Source organism: Vitis riparia, chromosome 18 (genome assembly GCF_004353265.1).
Source record: "Vitis riparia cultivar Riparia Gloire de Montpellier isolate 1030 chromosome 18, EGFV_Vit.rip_1.0, whole genome shotgun sequence".
Lineage (NCBI taxonomy): Eukaryota > Viridiplantae > Streptophyta > Magnoliopsida > Vitales > Vitaceae > Vitis > Vitis riparia.
Genome location: NC_048448.1, coordinates 27843674 through 27851804, shown reverse-complemented (window position 1 = coordinate 27851804; position 8131 = coordinate 27843674). Strand labels below are relative to the sequence as shown.

Genomic DNA, 8131 nt, shown 5'->3' with positions numbered 1-8131 from the left:
CCAACCAATCGTCTGTAAAGAGAAGGATTAGACAATGGTTTCCCCCCGGAAGGTGTCAGATGCGCATTAAGTTCAACTGGAGTGTCAACATTCTTACTATCAGTGAGTCCGGCTTGAGACAGCAGATCAGAAGCATACTTGGCTTGAGTAATATAAAGACCATCTGTGGAATGAGTAATTTCAAGACCTAGGAAATAGCTGAGATGTCCAAGATCTTTCATCTCAAACTGCTGACTGAGAAAATCCTTGAGTTCTTGAATGCCACTAAGGTCATTACCAGTTATGATCATATCATCCACATATAGAAGAAGCAAAATAGTGCCTTTATCAGTACGACGAAGAAATAAGGCAGAATCATACGGACTGGCAGTGTAACCCAAGCGAAAAATAGTGGAGCTGAACTTGGCAAACCAAGCTCGTGGGGCTTGTTTAAGACCATAAAGTGCACGTCGAAGATGACAAACCTTGTTTGATTCAACAGAGAGACCAGGAGGAGGTTGCATATAGACTGCTTCACTCAGATCCCCATTAAGGAAGGCATTTTTAACATCCATCTGAAAAAGGTCCCATTGACGAGCAGCAGCAACAGCTAAGAGAGCACGAACAGATGAGATACGAGCAACTGGAGCAAAAGTCTCTTCATAATCAATCCCATACTCTTGTGTAAAGCCTTTGGCAACAAGACGAGCCTTGTAGCGCTCAACGGATCCATTAGAGCAAGTCTTGATCTTATAGATCCACTTACAACCAACCACAGACTGTCCAGGAGGGAGAGGAACTAGGTCCCAAGTATGGTTTTTGGTTAATGCATCAAGTTCCTCTTTCATAGCAATCTGCCATAAAGGGTCAATAGAGGCCTCACGATAGGTTTGAGGCTCGTGAAGTGTAGCAAGGGCAGTGTAACAATGATAGTCAAGTAGGTGTGGAGGAATGGATCTTACCCGGGTTGAGTGGCGAGGTGGAATGTCTTGTGGAGGATCTTCAGGCAGAGTAGGAGCAGGGGACCCAGTCTCAAAGTGGGGTAGCTCGTCATCAATCTGTTCATCTGCAACCTGTCTAGGAGAAGCATCAAAAATATCTGGAGAGAAGTCCAAAGGAGGATCAAAGTATTTGTAGAAGGAACAAGAGACTCATCTGGAAAGATTTCTAAAACAGAGGAGTTAGTCAAGGAAGAACGAAAGTGAGAGAGTTCAACAAACAATCGATGTTCCCAAAAGACAACATTACGAGAAACACGAAGACGATGAGAGATAAGATCATAACACCTATACCCCTTTTGAGTTTCACCATAGCCAAGGAAACAATAGAGTCTAGAGCGAGGCTCAAGTTTGTTGTGCTCATGAGACTGAAGAAGAACAAAACAAGCAGATCCAAATGAGCGAAGGTGATGATAGACAGGGGGTGACCCAAAGAGACGCTCATACGGAGTCTGATTATGGATGACAACACTTGGAATACGGTTAATTGCATGAACAGCATGAAGAGCCGCTTCACCCCAAAATGGGGCAGGAATTTTGGCAGAAAGAAGCAGAGCACGAACAGTGTCAAGAATATGACGAAGTTTTCTTTCGACTCGACCATTTTGCTGAGAGGTACCTGGACAAGTTAGATGATGTACAGTGCCATAGGAATGTAACAGAGCTCGAAACACATGTTGAGTATATTCAAGAGCATTATCAGATCGAAAGGTTTTGATACGTTTGGAGAATTGTGTTTCAACCATTTTTGCAAAATTGCTATATATTGGTAAAATTTCGGAACGAGATTTCATAGGGAAAATCCAACTATAACGAGAATAATCATCAATAAAAACAACAAAATATCGAGATCCACCAATACTAGCAACAGGAGAAGGTCCCCAAACATCAGAATGAATTAACTCAAAAATACTATTAGAAATGGATTCACTGTTATTAAAAGGCAAAGCTGGCTGTTTTCCTAACTGACAAGAAGTACAATAAAAAATGTCTTTAGACACAGAACCCAACAGACCCCTAGACACTAACTGTTGTACCCGAGAAGATGATGCATGACCAAGACGAGAATGCCAAAGTGCAAGAGAAGGTAAGGAAGAAACTGCAGCAGCTGTAGTAGCAATAGAAACAGGAGCAACAGGTGGAAGATGAAGATTGCTCACGGGAAACATACGCCCAACTCTAGGACCGGTCCCAAGCTCCTGCCCCGTCCTCGGATCCTGCACAATACACCCAGAATAGTAAAAAATAAGGCGATAACCTAGTTCAGCTAATTGTCCCACAAAGCACAAATTATAGGATAGGTCAGGAACATGGAAGACTCCAGGAACAGAAAGATTAGAGGTTGAAACAAAACCTAGACTATTCCCATGCATGGTGGAACCATCAGCTATATGAATATTTAGAGGATGTGGTGCAGGGTCAAGTTTGGAGAATAGGGATGAGTGAGGTGTCATGTGATTGCAGCAGGCAGAATCAAAAAATCAAGTTTGAGACTTACCAGGTAGAACAGATAAGGCAGTGGAAAGAGATGCATTACCAGCCATACGAACAGCCTGTGCTATGATCTCCTGTAGTTCAGTGGAGGAGAGGTTGATAGTAGATCCAGAAGACTTGGACTCAGCTAAGGTGGAAGCCAGTGGCGGAGTAGGCTCAATATTAGCAACAGTAGCAGTAGATTTGTTATGACGGTAACAAGTCTCAATGGTGTGGCCAGGACGCTTGCAATAGTTGCAGAACTTTTTGTTGGTCTGCTTGCAAGGATTGCTAGAGCCATAAGAATCACCTGATTGCTGGGGTTGCTCTATGAGTGGAGTAGATGGAGTAATAGCCAAAACATTGAGCTTATTCTGGGCTTGAAGGGTTGCAAGACAAGCTTCTTCTCTAACCAACTCATTTACAACAGTATCAAGAGAGGGAGCAGGACTGCGATTGAGTAGCTGACCACGAATGGGCTCAAAGTCCTTGTGAAGTGACATCAAGAATTCATAGAGGCGAAATTCATCTCTAATGGAAGCATATTGCTGAGCATCTTTTGAGCATGTCCAAGTTGGATCAGAAAGGTCAATTTGGTCCCAAATAAAGCGAAGCTGATCATAATAGTCATTGATGGATTGCCCTGGTTCTTGCCTGAGTTGATGTAATTCAACCACTAACTGATATTTCAGGGATCCATGAGTAGTGGAGTACTTTTTGGCCAACATATCCCATGCAGATTTTGCATCATCAAAGCTGCCCATCAGATTGGAAATAGAGGGAATGGAAGTGTTCCGAATCCATGTGAGGATCATGTGGTTATGACGATCCCATTCAATCATGCGACTAAGAAAAACAGCATCTCCTTCACTTGCTCCCTTGACAAGAATAGTCATTGCACCAGTACAATAATGCCAAAGCATGCGACTCTTAAGAAAACTGCGCATAGCTTGAGACCAAGATAAGTAATTTTTATTTCCCTCCAACATAATATTGATGGGGCGAGAAAGAAAAATATCCTTTTTATCCATTTAGAGACACAATATGCAAAAACAGACTGCAAAAATGTAATCTACGCGAAAAACTGGGTAAGGAGGACCTGGTCAACCTTGGAAAAGTCAACAGTCAATGCTGGTACACGGTCAATAGTCAACGATTGGTCAACGGTCAACTGTCAACGCTGGATGGTCAACGATCAACGGATGACGTGGAGATGATGTCAGCTAGGGCTAGCGTGGCACTGACACGTCAACAGATCAGTGGATGGTGACGTAGCTAGGGCTGACGTGGCATGTGCGGTCTCCGATGGCGACGAGGTTTCCACGAATGTGTAGATCGGTGCTGGACGATCTTAGTGGTACCTTCAAAATTGAAATTGGAGCAATATTTGCAGCGGTGATGCGAAAAACAGTGATCTTGTGCGGTGTGAAACTCCTTAAGGACGGTGGCTGTAGGTCCGGAACCCAAGGACGACGCCTGGATGACGTCGGAGGTTCAACGGCAAAAGGCTGCGGCAGCAGTTGTGATGGCGGAAGCGTTAAAAAGAAAGGAAGTCACACTAATGAAGACAGACTGCTAAGAAAAGGTCAGAGTAGTGGCTCTGATACCATGTTAGAAATACTGAATGATTGTATTGTATTTCCTGAATGAAAGAATATACATCAGTGCCTTCATATAGGAGGCATATGTGTGCGGTACAAGTAACCTAATTGGCCTAAAGCCCATAACATAATATACCCATAATATACATTAACACACCTAACCCATTCATCATCATACGTACCATGTCTTCTCCATCTACACTACATCGCATAATCATTTTTTCAGATACCCTTCGAGCCCGTTTCTCTCACTAACTTGTTAGCCATACTCATTAACCCACCCATTTCATACCTCCCAAAGGGAAGAGTTTTAACCAGCAGTGCCTTGGATTTCCATATGGGTACAGTCCTAGAATTCAGTATCTAGAGCCACTACGTATGTATCATCTGAGACAAGTAAAGAGTACCATTCTTCAAACGCTGCACTCCGGTCAACTTCTGGTTTAGGAGTTAATTGCGCATTTCAATAGTGAAAGATGACCCTCTCAGCGACTCGTGGTTATGACTCAAATTTTCTCCAGACAACTTTCTCCTTTTCCATTAAGAAAATCAAAGCAGAACCATCTGAACCGTTCGTGATTCAGCTATAAGCCTTACTCGTGCGTCTCATTAGTTTGATGTGAAGATCATTGGGGTCAGACATAACCAGGTTGACTACTGCCTAGCATTTCCTACTGCATTCTGACTTCACTGTTGCCGCGATTAATGAGGATGTCCCACGATCCAACTCTACTGGTGCGGGGCATGGCTATTCATGGATTGGGACGCTGACACAAAGCAAGGAGCCTTCTTCTATATCTCTGAGGCGCTTACTCCCGGGCTTTCCCTTCATATTTCCATTCATTGGCAGGCCGTCCCTTTGATCCATGACCTTACCAAGTTCCGAACACCTAAAGGCTGCGATCCACATGCCCTTGCTCAGAATGTCCGTTCCGCGTTGGTCAAGTTGCACTACAATAGTCTAGTTTCCATCTATGCCTATAGCGATACAAATCACATCCCAGTTTTTTTGCGCAGCAGGCGCTCTCCAGCATCAATATCAGCGTCGCTTGTAGTCATGTTCCCGCCTCTGTGAAAGACGCAAGTGACCGGAGGATATTAGTTGACACGCAGTTTTGGACGTTGGATAATCCTACTTCAGCTAGTCAGTCACTGATTTTTGATGACAGAATTTTTTTTAATGCTCTCCACCAATCGCGAGTGAAGGGATGGTGACTCTTCAAGTGCATTACGGTGAGTTTCAAAGGTTTCCGCCTTGGTTGAAGATTGTGGCTTTGAAGATGACCGACTCGCTTTGATGCTCATTGGTGACATCATTAGAGCTTCCTTTTTCTTTGATAATGAGATTTAAATTCTCAAGAAAGAGTGGCAGTGAACGAATCTGGAGTCTGAGTCGTTCAATGGGTAAATAACACGCTGACAGTGGCCTTCTACTTAACTGCCATTGACGTTCTTGTTCAAAATTTCAAGGCACTCAAGTATGCCTCCATATAGTAATGCCCAGGTCATCAACTCCTTTGCTGAAAAGCCAGACTTGGTAACCCTCCCACTGCCTCCAAGAAGGCGGTTCATGCCAAAAATGGAAGCCCCCATGCCGAAGTCTCATTTTCTACCTATTTGGTTGATAGTGTAAGAACAGTGAAGAAACTGAGATTGCCCAGAGCTTTTTATTCATGGAACGTAAGGCAGCTGTATTGTCTTTGAATTCTGGACTTGGCCTATTGAGAGGGTTTGCTAGACGTTGCATCAAATTGTCTAATTCTAATCATTCATCTCAAATCTGAGATCCTTGAGACTGAGCCCTTTAAGTTATTGACTGAAGGCACTTATTTGACGGCATGGCCAGTTCCATTAAAAGAATAACAGACCGACTTTGCAGCAACTCCAACCCATCCAGCTTGTTTATATGCTTTACATGCTAGTTCCTTTGCTGGAGTTTGATGGAACAGCCTTGGAACTTTGTTTGGCCTGCGGAACGTGATTGGACCGTGCTATTAGCAGAACCAAATAGGCCAATGGCATTGGCAGGAACAAATGTTGTTCTCAATCAAATTGACCTTGTATGTGAGATTTCTGGAGCATCACTACCAGGCATCCTTCCTTCTAAATATGACATCATGACCACCTCATTTCAGATTCATTTCCCTTCAAAGCAGGTCATTTATGGAAAACCCTGGGATTTTTCTTGATGCTCACATTTGTGGTGGTTCAACCGATGGCTCCATTGCTGGCAATTTATACAGATATTAGTTTTGCCTCAGTTGATGGAATTGTCTGGAGAAGAGCTACAGGAGGTGGCAATGAATGCATGGGATTGGCTATGATGATACTAATAGGAGTTTAAGGTATGGAAAAGTCACATAGAAATACGATCCATCACAGGCTCTTGGGAAATTTGGAACTCAGGTAAACAGTCTTCATGGTGAGCAAGTAGGCTATAGTGGGTAAATACAGTGTTTCTTTGTGACAAGACCAGCAATACCACTGATCCCTATAGTGCAGTCTCTCCCTTAGACCCGGAAGAAAACGTTTTTGCATGGCCACCTTTGGCATGCAAGTCTTGGTGGCTGCGTGTCCCCTTTTTCTTTTTATTTCTTCCATTTCATCCTCATCGGTTTTGAAAAATAATTTTTCCAAATATCACTCTTCACATAATTCTCCTGATTTTCGTTTTTTTTAATAATTTCGACTCTTCCATTTTCCAAGTAGTTCTCATTCTACAAATTTTCATCATTAGCATTTTTTTCTTAGGTTCCAAAATCCCATTTTTCAATAAAATTTTGCAGTCATCTTCTTTTTCTGGCGAGCAATTCTCAAATCTCCTCTGTTTTTAAAATGTTTTAAAATAAGCAAGAATTAAATTTAATAATTCCGAATAATGGAGTTATTGGAATTGATTCATGCAAAAATGATTTGGGCTTTGGTTGGGGGCCCGACATCCGAGTTTTAAAAATGAATTTGAGTGAAGTACTATGTGTGTCATTAATGATTTAGTATTCTGTTTAGTGACATGCGAGCTATGTTTTATACTCATTATTGCGTATTAACCCAATTTCTTGATAGCGCGTTGTGGCTCGTGGCCAAGATACGCATTCACTCCCATTCTAGTCATTCTCTATGCATGTTCTGTTTCTCATATGTTCATGATCGATTTGAGTATCCATTAATATTTTTATTGATTGCCACATCGACTTTGTTCCATTAGTAGAGACCTGACTTTAGGAACTTAGAGGGATGTTACGGTCTTTACTGTACCTTCCTGATAAGTAACTTGACCCCTGAACCCGATCCGATTTTTCACAAACCACCCTTTTCCGAACTAAGGAGTCGCACTTAGGGTTTTCTTTTTTTATTTTGTTTACCCTTTAAAAATAAAAACAAAAATAAGTGGCGACTCCAAGTCATTTTTTTAATCAATAAATCATTTTTCAAATAAAAATCGAACTCGCCATCAAGTGAAAGCGTATGAGCCGAAATACAGGGTCCACAATATTTTTGTGTTTTTTTATGGAAGGTTCTGAAATACAAAATTGGGAAACGAATTTGTCCCATCCAGACGAAAAAATAATCATTGGTTCAACACTATTGATTATCTTAAAAAATAATTTTAAAATAATTCTTAAAAAGGAGTTGTCTATGAAAAACAGTTGCATGACCAATCTTGACAAGGGTGCTGAATAAACTATATGCAAGGTCAAAGTTTTCATGGCTTAATTAACATTTCTTGAAATAATCAATAAAAGACTTGTGAAATAACGTGTAAGTAACCTGTAAGACCATTTTCACAATTGTTAGCTTTCTACACGCATTTGGTTTATTTTAATTTGATAAGTGATCAAATATCATTATTATATATAGTGGTCCTGCTCATTGAAATAATCAAAGAACTGAAAGTCAATACGCGTGGAGACGAAATATTGTATCCCGAGAGAATTATCATGACTATATAATGAATCATATATGAAAGAAGTACAGAAAAAGTCGTGTCACGTGGTCATTGAAGTGGTCAAAGAACATTCAAAACCATTACCCATTCAAATCACTTCCTCTTATATTGACACGTGGAGAGGAAGTATTGCA

General features: G+C 41.5%; 1 pseudogene; it reads left to right on the top strand.

The window, feature by feature from the left end:
• The first annotated feature begins 3755 nt into the window (after window positions 1–3755).
• LOC117905611 overlaps window positions 3756–8131 on the top strand; it is a 33334-nt pseudogene continuing 28958 nt past the window's right edge.